The sequence below is a fragment of the Quercus robur genome, chromosome 5 (assembly GCF_932294415.1).
Source record: "Quercus robur chromosome 5, dhQueRobu3.1, whole genome shotgun sequence".
NCBI lineage: Eukaryota > Viridiplantae > Streptophyta > Magnoliopsida > Fagales > Fagaceae > Quercus > Quercus robur.
In genome coordinates this window covers 51,765,995-51,778,539 of record NC_065538.1, presented here as the reverse complement: position 1 = coordinate 51,778,539, position 12,545 = coordinate 51,765,995, and positions in this window count along the sequence as shown.

Genomic DNA, 12,545 nt, shown 5'->3' with positions numbered 1-12,545 from the left:
GCAACGATATATTTATTGTAATAAATAATTGTTTCAAGATTTCCAGATGTAAAACCCCTTTACTAGGTATCCCTAAATTTGCAGTTGGCCTGAAATCACTGCTGTAATTTATCAACTCATCAAAAATGAGATATTCATCATGCAAGAAGATTCCCTTATGAAGCTTCCCAATCATTCTTTTAGGCCCTACAAGATTATACCAATCACTAAAAATAGGTGCATTATCGTCCCGCTTCTATACATTTTCCATGAGAACTGTGCACTTTCCAATAATTAAACTTCTCTCCCATTAGCATTAGGTTGCACCTTCATTGTTAAAACCAATGATCCATCAAAGGGCTCAGCCACAACAAATAGGATAAGCTCATCCCACTTAGGGTTCATATTATTTGACACTTAATTTTTCTTGGTCACATCTCTAAGTGTGGCGTTCATATAAATTTTTGCCCCATTCTCATTGTTACCTCTAAGAACTACTTCATTCACACTAACTCTAAGATAACAAAGAATTGGTGAATAGTATTGTTTTGAACGGGTAAAAGGAATGCAACATGTATCAATAGTTGAATCCAAATGCCAAGAACTAGCAAACTCTGCATCGGCTTGAGTCCCCATTCAATAGGTCAGATTAACCTCCATATTTATGTTCCTATTATTTCTATCCTTTAATGCATACCAATAGGGTGCATATGAAGTACCAAATGAATCATGCCGAAGAGTATCGGAGATCAGCAAAGAAACTTTGCCAATGGTGATGGCAGCCCCATTTTTCGGAAGTATCTCAACTTCTTCACCACTGTTAATCTATTCTTCCTTGAAAGCAAAAGTTTCATTACAATCTAAGTTTGACTTGAGATATTTGGTGGCAACCTTGTATCTCCTAACCTTCACTACCACATAAGGAACTCCTATACTTTTAGTAAAGTATAGGAATTGAGAAAAAAAAAAAAAAAAAAAAAGAAAAAAAAAAAAAAAAAAAAAAAAAAAAACACATAGATGGCATTGTTGAAGTTTGTTGAGAATTTTAGATAACTACTCCTATTTGAAGTTTTCTAAAGTACGTGAGAAGAGGTGCTTCATTCGTCTTGCAAAAAATATATTCTCTTGGTTGTAGTAATTAATGGCACCCAATGAACATGATTGGTTGTAGTTTATGTTCCTTTGAATGGGTAAAAGGAATGCAACATGTATTAATAGTTGAAACCGAATGCCAAGAACTAGCAAACTCTGCACCGACTTGAGTCCCCATTCAATAGTCTGATTAACCTCCATATTTATGTTCATATTATTTATATTATTTAATGCATACGAATAGGGTGCATATAAAGTACCAAATGAATCATGTCGAAGAGTATCGAAGATCAGCAAAGAAACTTTGCCAATGGTGATGGCAGCCCTATCCTTCAGAAGTATCTCAACTTCTTCATCACTGTTAATCTATTCTTCCTTGAAAGTAAAAGTTTCATTATAATCTAAGCTTGACTTGAGATATTTGGTGGCAACCTTGTATCTCCCAACCTTCGCTACCACATAAGGAATTCCTATACTTTTGGTAAAGTATAGGAATTGAGGAAAAAAAAAACACACACACACACATAGATGGCATCGTTGAAGTTTGCTGAGAATTTTAGATAACTGCTCCTATTTGAAATTTTCTAAGTACTTGAGAAGAGGTGCTTCATTTGTCTTGCAAAAAATATATTCTCTTGGTTGCAGTAGTTAATGGCACCCAATGAACATGATTGGTTGCCGTTTATCCATTATTACTTATATCTATTGGAATTTGAAATTTGAATTCTAGATTCAATTTTGTATTCAACATTTCTTCTACGGTGAGTAAATATTAGTTTGCTTTTGTGTATAGAGAAAAGATTTGTGTGCCTGTAATTAAGGCTTCGTTTGTTTCAAAGTAAAATATTTTACATTGAAAATATTTTTAGTGTAAAATATTTTCATTTTACAATGTTTAGTTGCATATTTTAAAAATATTATGAAAATCATTTTCAGTGTTTGGAACTTTTTTAATGGATGTGTACTTAATGGCCACATTTTAAGATTAAGTTGCTACCTTTTAAAATTAAAAAAGAGAATTTGATAAATCTTATTAATTTTTTTTTTTTGACAATCGTCAGCTTTCCTATACTTTTTATTTATTGGTTTTTTTAGGCATTTGAAACTTTTGTTATGGATGTATACTAACGGGCTACATTTTAGGACTAACAAAACTTGACAACGTAAGAGGCTTTCCCTTTAAAAAAAGAAAATCTAGCATTGCATGAGGCTTTTTTTCTTTTTTTCTTTCCTTTTAAAGATTAATAATTTTCAATATGTAAAGTAATCACATATACTAGCCTTTGAGTGTGCACATGAGGCTCTTCTATTTTTTTGGTAAATGTTAATAATTTCCATTTATTATAATTTCCAATCACAAAATACCTAGGGGTGTGATAAGTGTTCTGCGTTTATGAGTGAAATAATTTTTTGTATACGAACACTCACAAACACAAAACACTTATATACGAAATACTTATTTCACCCATAAGCACATAACACTCATCACACTCCTATATTTCACCCACAAACGTATAACACTAATCACAACTCTAGGTAGTAATCCTAAATTATAATGGATGCAAATTATTAACTTTTACCCAAAAAAATAGACGAGACTCTAAGCACACGCATGAGCATCATGAGCGCTAGCCGTTTTCTTCCACCTTAGGAGGAAAGGTGAGCACGCCTCGGCCGAGTGGATCAAGGAGGAGAAAAGATGGAGTCGTCACCTAGATCAGGTCTAAGGACCATTTACATAACGCCCTTACATGGAAGGACTAATCTTACTACCAAAGTATGGGTTCAGAGTTTAGGTATGATTTTGGGAAGGTGTTAAGTACCCAAAACCTCTTGACCTGTGGGTTAGCTTCCACTCATTGTGTCTTACATTTTGATCTTATTAAAGGCTCATTTAACATTGCATTCTATACTCACACACACACTGGCATACATTTAAGCATACAATATGACATTTCATATCATCATAAACCCTAGCATACACTTATCATGCATATCATTCAAGGGAGTAAACAAATGATGGTAGAATCAAAGAATTATTGGAGAGCATCGAGAACACAAACATGTTCCAAGCTCACATGTCACATTCATCAAATTTAAACAAGATTATATCCCAATTAAATGCATGTACATGTGAATGCATGCCTTACCCCACTTACTACATCTCAACACCTATGCATCAATGCATGATCATATCATATGCATGTTCATGATAAAACAAAGAAAACATTGAAGAGAAACCCTAATCTAGCATGTTAAAGGCAAACAAACAATCAAAACAAGGATTCAAAAATATAAAAAAAAAGGGTCAAAACAGAAACATATTATGTGAAAGAAATAAAGAAATAGAAGCAGAAAACTTAGATTAGATTTTCTTGGCACAGGCATGCAAAGTATAGAGTCACATGCTACAGACATTAGCTTTGGTACAAACGTGTGGCTAACTAAGCCTATAGCCTATAAGTTGAGTAACTGACCATGGGTTACTACCGCAAGACTAGAATGTTGAAACTGCCCCTCTCAAGTTGCAAATAGAGACTAAAGAGATGTAGATCTATTAAATTATAAACGTAATGAGTCAAATTGTGACAAAGTAAAATGAATAATTTGCATAGCTAGGGGTGTGATGAAAAATTATTTCATCTGCTAACGCGTAATACTCATCACATCCCTAGGTTTTTTTTGTAATTGGAAAATGTAGTAATCTCAAATTATAATGGATGCAAATTATTAACTTTTACTCAAAAAAATAAAAGAACCTCTGAGCATGCGCGTGAATGCGTGCTTAAAGGCAATATAATTTAACAAAGTACATTTTATTTTACAAAAAAGGTGCCTCCTTGTGTTCCCCCAATTCTATCAAACATGAATATCGTATATTTCAAGAATTCATTTAATTTTTAATTGAGTTTTAATTCCCAAACAATCATATTCTTTTCACTTTGTCAATAAAACTTTCTTTAGCATTTTTTCCTTCCTTAACACAGGTATATAATTTAACAAAGTACATTTTGTTTTATGAAAAGATGCTTACTCAAGTTCCCCCAATTCTATCAAACATGAATACAGTATATTTCAAGAATTCATTTAATTTTTAATTGAGTTTTCATTCCCAAACAAAAATATTCATTTTGCTTTGTCAATAAAACTTTCTTTAGCATTTTTTTCCTTCCTTAACACATAGGCTCAACGAAACAAAATGGTATAAAAAATCAAATTCTTTGAAAAAACCTTTAATAATCTTTTGCATTTATCTAAAAGTTTTTCATATTTCATTGTATTATAATGTGCAGATGCTTTTTTTTTTTAATAATAAAAAGTATAATATTTTAAACTATAACCACAAATAGTTAAAGTATAGAACATGTATCCTATTTCTGGAATTTGTATTTTTTTACCGTCACTTTTTAAATATTTTTATTTTGTACTTAATTTAAAGAATTTGAAAGACTATTATATAAATTTGTAAATTGTAAGTGGGATTAGAAATTTATAAACAATTTTAAATTTCTAAATTTATCCTTTGGGTTTGTCTTATTATTAAATCACTCTTTCAATTAAATAAATATAATTTTAAAATTATACAAAATTAAACAATCCAAAAAGGAAGGAAAAAAAAACTCCTTATTGTTCTCATTTAATTAAAAAGCAACATCAAGACTAATTTAGGTTTCAATTTAAATAGTTTGACTTTAGTTCCTTTAAAAATCCTAGCAATTCTTTTTTTTTTTAAATCAAAGGAAATACACAAGACATTAGCATATAAAATACTACTTTACATGGAACTTAAGGCCAAATAAGTAACATATAAACAAAGAAGCTTGTTTTGCCAATTCCCTATGTTCCCTTTTTAGATAAGAAGGGACACAAAAAAGTTTGATACATTATTCTTCTATATTTTCCTAAGTGTTTCACCACCACCATGTGTTTCTATTTCCCTCCCAATTATATGATCAACGGGATCTGTTGATTAGTCTTTTTTGTTTTCTAATTGTACAACTTTTAAAAAAAAAAAAACATATTATTCTAGTTATAGTATAGAATAGACTTGCTCTTAGATTTTTTTTTTTTTTTTTTTTTTTTTTTTTTTTTTTTTTTTTTTTTTCAGGAAAATTTTTTATTTATAAAAATAATTAGATATAAGAGTTTGACTTGAACATATAAAGTAAGATGCAAACTTTTCATTGAACATATAAAGCAAATTGGAACAATTTTGTTGGGCCAAACATTAGTTTTTTAGTGACATGTGATAAGATGGGCCAGGCCTATAAGAGCACAGAGATCTATAAGGTTCATAACTACTGCAAAGGATTGAAGCCCACGGAAAAGGAAGCCCAGGTTCGCACCAACTCATTAAAAGGTCACATGAGAGAAACATGTCATAATTAAGGTAAAAAACACACTTGGGAAGCTTATGATAGTTAATGAACAAGGGAACTTTAGAACGAGGCTGTCCTCATAGTTAATGAAAGTTAACTAATTATTATAAAAAATAAAATAAAAAATTGAAAGTTTACTAAGTGCTAACCCGTGGGACACTTGGTAGAAAGAGCGAAATAGAGAGGGACACATGGCATCAAAGAAGAAAATAACTGTCATACTTTCAAGGTATAATTATATCTGGCTCCATTCATGAGGATGGAGCCATGAACAACACTTACAAACTAGAGAATTTATTTTAAGAAAAAAACAAAGCACTTCTCAATGATCATTTTAGATTAGGTTATTAGGAGTTGGTCTCTTAAGCCACTGGACTTGTAAGTTAATTATCATCTTATGTATATAAGTTTATGTCACAGTATTTAATTATTTATATATGTGATTATTTTGAAGTTTAACGTGATCTTTACATTTTTGTGACAATTTGATCTATATGAATGTTCATTTCAATGCAATTTAGTGTCATTAGGATAGAATACTTTAATATTTGGTGATCTGACTTTAATTGAGATGATTTTTCTTAGCTTAATTTCAATCAAGATGGTTTATTTCGAGCTCTTTAATTTCGAGATGATGCAGTTTGACTTATCAATTTCAAGTAGGCATATAGTTTTGACTTACTTTAGGAACCAAGGGAAAATGATGATTTTTCTGCATGCTTCAACAAATCGAACTCCACTAGTTTTTCCACTACAACTTGTTCAAATAGCTTGAGGCATGATCATGGTTGACTGTTGTTGTATGTGTAAGAAGAGCGGTGATCTTTAGCGTTTGGTGTGTGATGGCTAAATATGTGTTTATGATGCTTAAAGGTCCAAGAAGGAAACCAAGCTCCTTCAAACATAGGGCTTGGAATTTAGTACCATTGTGCTCGTGGAGCCTGAGGGAGAGAAATAGAAGGAACTTTCGAGGGACATGAATTGTCAATTTTGAGGGTTAAATCGAAGTTTGTCAGCTCCTTACTTCTTTGGGTTTCAGTAGATGCTGGTAAACCAAAAAATATTGCAGATGTCATAGACTCTGTATAATTGTACTCTTCTTACTACCAATCTAAAATAAATAAATATTTGAGAACAACAAACCAGATCAAGATCATTTCTTCTTCTTCTTCTTCTTCTTCTTCTCTCTCTCTCTCTCTCATACACACACAGAACCAACCAGATTGTCTAACTAATACACTCAATCTGAAACTGAAGAAAAAGAGCCCAGAACAAAAACATTTCATTGATGCACAATCAAATCCCAGCGAATCAAACATGAAGAAATTCTAAGTTGGTTGTGGCTACAAAGAGCAGACCAGATTCTGATTTAACCACCAGCTTAATGAGTAAAATGAACTATAAGGTTTGACCTAAAATACATACATCATCTATCCTGTACTCTGGAAGTCCTTTTATTCTTGCATAAAGCTCAAATGCTCTCAAACAGTCAAAAATTCTAATAGAGCATCAAATTAGGGGCAATACCCAATCTGAAATTAAATAATAAAAGAAAACAAGTTAGCTAAGTTCCACTGGTATATTACAAATAGTGAGTCTAAATTCAAGGGGGGGGGGGGGGGGGAGAGGAAAGAAAGAAAGAAAGGAAAAGGAATGAAATAAATCAATATATACATGCCAACAAGCAGCCCTGGGATTGGAACATATATATCTTTGCCAAAAATAAAAGCAGTTCCATCAGTTGGGGATTCTTCTCCTGCATGGAAAATATATGATCAAAAACAGTAACCTCACTAAATATTTCAAAATTCAGATACATGCTAATGTAATTAAAAACAGACAGAGATGCAGGTACTTAATTATTAATTATAGAAAAATCAGAACTCTTGACACTGGTAAAAGTTTCTAACATTATCATGTTTTTATGAAGCTCATCAAGTTGGGGGCCACATAAAACCTCAGGAATGTAAATACAAATAAAAGACAAACATACAAAACAGCTAGGTGGGAGAACAGACACTATATATTTGAGTCCTCAATTATCACAGAAATGTAGTAATTTCTTATGAAGTTGACTCCTCCAAAAAATTAATTGAATTAGAAACTATTCATGGCAGCCTATGATATACTTAAATGTTCCACAGATAGCCCATGTATCGTTACAAAATTTTTACATACCAGACAGCTTTGAAAGTGTTGTGGTTTGCCCAGCTCCATTTGTTCCTAAAAATCCAAAACATTCTCCTGCTTGAACTGAGAAAGTCAGTAATTGTACCGCGACCTTAGTGCAGTGATGCATTCCTCCAGGATACACCGAAAAGTGGTATAATAGAATCATGAAAGGTTGTAGTATTGGCATTACAAAATTACACCTTAAGAACCGGTAATTTTTGTACCTTCTGAAGATTACGCAAGTAGATGATGGCATTATCAATTTAGCCTGAAAGTACCCTATTTCTTTCTGTTTTCACATCTATGTCTTCAGCAGGATCAAGAGCAACAGTTTCTGAGGAGGGTCTCAAGAGAGGTTCTAAAAAACTAGAAGTACCACACTAGAGAATTTTAATACTTCTCCACCACTCTTTAACTGTGACAGGAGTCAATTTGTGAGAAGGCAACAGTTCAAGGCCAAGTGTTTAGAGGAAGTAACCAATGCTCTGCCACAGGTAAGAAAATTGAATGGAATCAAACGAAGTCCAATTTCAAAATTAATTTTCTTGTTCAATTTCAAAAGCATATTTAAAAAGAAATTATGTGGCCCTAATCTAATCAGCCAAGAAACCATAGCCGACCCCAAATTTTGGGACTAAGGTTTTGTTGTATTTAAAAAGAATACAAAAACAATAAGATTTCTAATGAGGACATCAGGATTTTAAGTGGGGGACATTATAATACCTTGGTGGATTATACTAGATAAGTGTGTGTTGTGCAGGCATGTGTTAAGCCCCCACATCAGGTCTTTACTTGGTTGAACTTGGCTACATAAGTGATTAAGATGGGCCCCAATCGTAACTTTACTAGTATTTTCGGGGTATAGCATAAATGTGACTAGCAATCCCTTGAATCATTACAACCTTTAGTAACAAATATGATATAGGGGAACTTCTATTTTGCCATGTTTTAATGTCAAGAAAACTAAGAATGCATGTCAAACACTTACAACCTCAACATAGTGCAAATGTGGCTAGTTTCCTTGGGCTACATAAGAGTGCATGTTTTAATGTCCTGCCTTTTTCAAATTGCAACTAGTATCCCAAAGCCATTATAGATTTTACCTGATATTTGACACTCAATCCATTGCATCCTTGGAATGTTGCACCAGGAAATGAAGAGAGAATCAATGAAAGAGAACTTTTCTTTGGCTAGCCACCACTCAAAAAATATTGGCAAGGGTATGCCACCTACACAAACTCAAATAGTAAGTAGAAAATAGCAAAATAGACAAAATAGGAGTCAGAAAATGATTACATTGACCATCAACTTAGAGAACCTAACATAAATGAAATTATATTCATAACATAATTTATTCCTTTTATCTTCTTCTTTTATTTATTTATTTTTTAATTTAAGAAAAGAGAGGGTTGCACTCACCATTCTCCAAAGTAATATTGTATAGAGATCTTTGCATTATCAGAAATTGATACTAACCTCCCATGTTAAGAGTTTTTTTTCATAAATAACTATAGCGCTGAAGATAAGTGACAAATGCCTACAGATTAAAAAAGTTTAAGTTGATAACAAATGATTGAGTTTAATAATTTAACCCTTATTCTAACACTACCCCTCAAGCGTGGGTTTAAACTTTCCCTTAATACGAAGGGCCAAAATATTTAATATAATGGGAGGTTTAGAGTGGGACATGATTCAAAATCAAGACTACTCACTTTAATACCATAATAGATTACCCTTTTCCACTAGTTTAAGCTTTGAGGACAACTGGGATTTCAAATTGACAGTTGGTTTAAGTAATGGTTTTGGTGTTGCAAATTCTGTAGCAGGTACTAGAAATGGTGATGGCAATGATCTTCATAATATTGACATCTATTCAAATTTAAAATTATTTTTTGATACAAATGAGAATTAGATAATGAGTAAGAAGATATGAATTATAGTGAGCTGCTACTAATAATTTGGACATGTCTTCATTCCGATGTAGAGGGTTTTTAGCATCTCACCTAACCCAGGGGAGCCCCGCGGCAGGGGGAGGGGGTTGGAAGGGGATAGGAATTGGTCTTATAGGAACCCAGTAAGTATTTTAGTTTTAGCATGTTGCCATAAAATATAGAAGAACCATACAAATACTGTGTGAAAGTGGATCAAGTTAAGCTGTGGTATGCTAAACCAGTATTGACTACCAACAATAAATAATCTTTTGAAAATAAAACACATGCAAAATGTCAAGAGTTTAACATATCAGGAAAGCATTCAAAAACAGAACTAAGAGCATCAAAGCATAGTTTGCATTGAAACAAATGAATAGAAGGTTTGGAAAGAAAAATATATGAAATCTGAAAGTAGTAGTAGTGGTGATTACATTGATAAATAAAAGTAATGTAATATCATTAGCTTTGTGAAAATGACAAGCCAGAAGCTTTTAAAGGCTTCCAAATTCATGCTCCCAAGGAAACAAAAAATATAAAAGGAAAGAAAATTATCAACAGCAAAATAAAGAACATAAAATCAGCATATGCAACACCTACCATGTCGAACAAACTGCTCAGATAACAGATCACCAAAAGTCCCAAGTGTTTTTGTTCGTTCTTGATCATGCTCCCAAGGAAACAAAAAATATAAAAGGAAAAAAAATTATCAACAGCAAAAAAAGAACATAAATCAGCATATGCAACACCTACCATGTCAAACAAACTGCTCAAATAACAGATCACCAAAAGTCCCAAGTGTTTTTGTTCGTTCTTGATGTAGGGAATGTGATGGGCTATTTGTGTATGGTTTAGAAGCAATGAAAGGGCTGAGTTACTTAGAACACATTGGTAGGTGGATAAGTACCTCTGCAAGAACACTTAGTTCCAAATAGCACACAAAGGCTAACAATTCATTCAATTACCAAAACTGATTTACAAAGAGCTTACATTCTACTACTTATACTAGTTGTTTGGCATTGGTAGCCTCTAGATGGTTGACAAGTGTCTAAATCCTATCGGCTAATGCTTAAGAAATCATCTAACTAACTAAACAATGTCCGCAGGGAACCAAAGATGACTAGATCACCCATTTAGTTCAAGTATTATTTTCATATTGTAATCTTTTTATATATATACTAAAGGATACTTGTCAAGTATGGTCAATTAAAACTAAAAAACGTTCACAAGGACCCACAGATGACCATGCCAACCACCATGGAATCACACAGCATATTAAGAAACACAAGAAGAAAATAGAGAAGACCAAAACAAACAAAGGAAGATAAAACGGTTATAAGTTGTATAGAACTAACTAGTAAGAAACACTGTGAGAGCAAATGAGAGGAATTTGCCTATATGGCAACAAAAGGTTTCCGAGGAAATTACCTATGCAAGATTCCATGACCAAAAATTCTGCATAAAAGAAAGTCACCAAAAACTTTCATTATGTAAAGAATAGAATAAGAAGACCAACTTTGAGGGAAAGCAACTATAAGTTTCGATATTATTTTCACAAAAAATACCACATGGAGGTTTTGTAAAATATTCAAAAGCCTAGTGGGTTAAGTGTCACACAATGAACTAGTTAACACATAAAACAATACCACATGGGGTTAAGATTGATTTTTATTTTGTTAAGGAAAGGGTAATTTTATGGTGGCATTATGATGCTATGTACCCCACGAGTTAGCCCATATTTTCAGTAAAGGGCTTCTTTTTGCTAAATTCTAGAAGATCAAGTTCAAGCTAAACCTTCTTCCAAATAGTGCTTAGGTTATTAAGCAAAAAAAAAAAAAAAACATGCTCAACTTATTGCCAGCAAACATTTGTGTAATTGAATTTGTCGGTCCTTCATACAGTTGGTACTAATGCCCTTCTTATAGCTGCTACAAGCACATACAACCACATGCATTGTGGGCGTGGAGTATGAAATTTTTCGTTTGTCATTCTAAAAACCAGTTTTTTCTCAATTTTTAGATCACCCATTTAGTTAAGGTATGTTTTTCATATTGTAATAAAAGCCATATAGACTAAAGGATACTTGTCAAGTATGATCAATAAAAACTAAAAAATGTTCACAGGGAGCCACAGATGACTATGCCAACTACCATGGAAATTATTCGTGTAGTATCACACAGCATATTAAGAAATACAAGAAGAAAATAAAGAAGACAAAAACAACCAGAGGAAGATAAAATAGTTATAAGCTGTGTAGAACTAACTTTTAAGAAACACTGTGAGAGCAAATAAGGTTAAAGCAACAAATTAAAGAAGCAATTTTGTAGTTACCTCCTAACAATAAGTCTACTACATTATTAAACAAAAGCGAAGAGAAAGATTAGTTAAAAACGAAATGGGTATCTACTTATCTTCTTGTACCCAATTTTACTAATTCTGACTCACACAATATTTTCTAGTAATTATTGCTTCTTAGGCTATGTAAGGTCATTAGTGGAGAACACACAACAACAACATCCTAAAAACCACAGCTTTTTCTAAATTTTTAGATCACCCATTTAGTTCAAGTATTACATTTTTTTTTTCAGATTGTAATCTTTATATATATATATATATATAGACACACACACACTAAAGGATACTTGTCAAGTATGGTTGATTAAAACTAAACAATGACAGGGAGCCACAAATGAGAATGCCAACTATCATGGAATCACACAACATATTAAAGAAACACAAGAAGAAAACAGAGAAGACAAAACCAACAGAGGAAGATAAAATGGTCATAAGTTGCGTAGAACTAACTAGTAAGAAACACTGTGAGAGCAAATGAGAGGAAATTACCTATATGGCAACAAATCGTTTCAGAGGAAATTATCCGTGCAAGATTCCATGACCAAAAATTCTGTATAAAATAAAAGTCACCAAAAACTTTCATTATTTAAAAATAGAATAAGACAGACTTTGAGGGAAAGCAACTATAAGTTTCCAGATT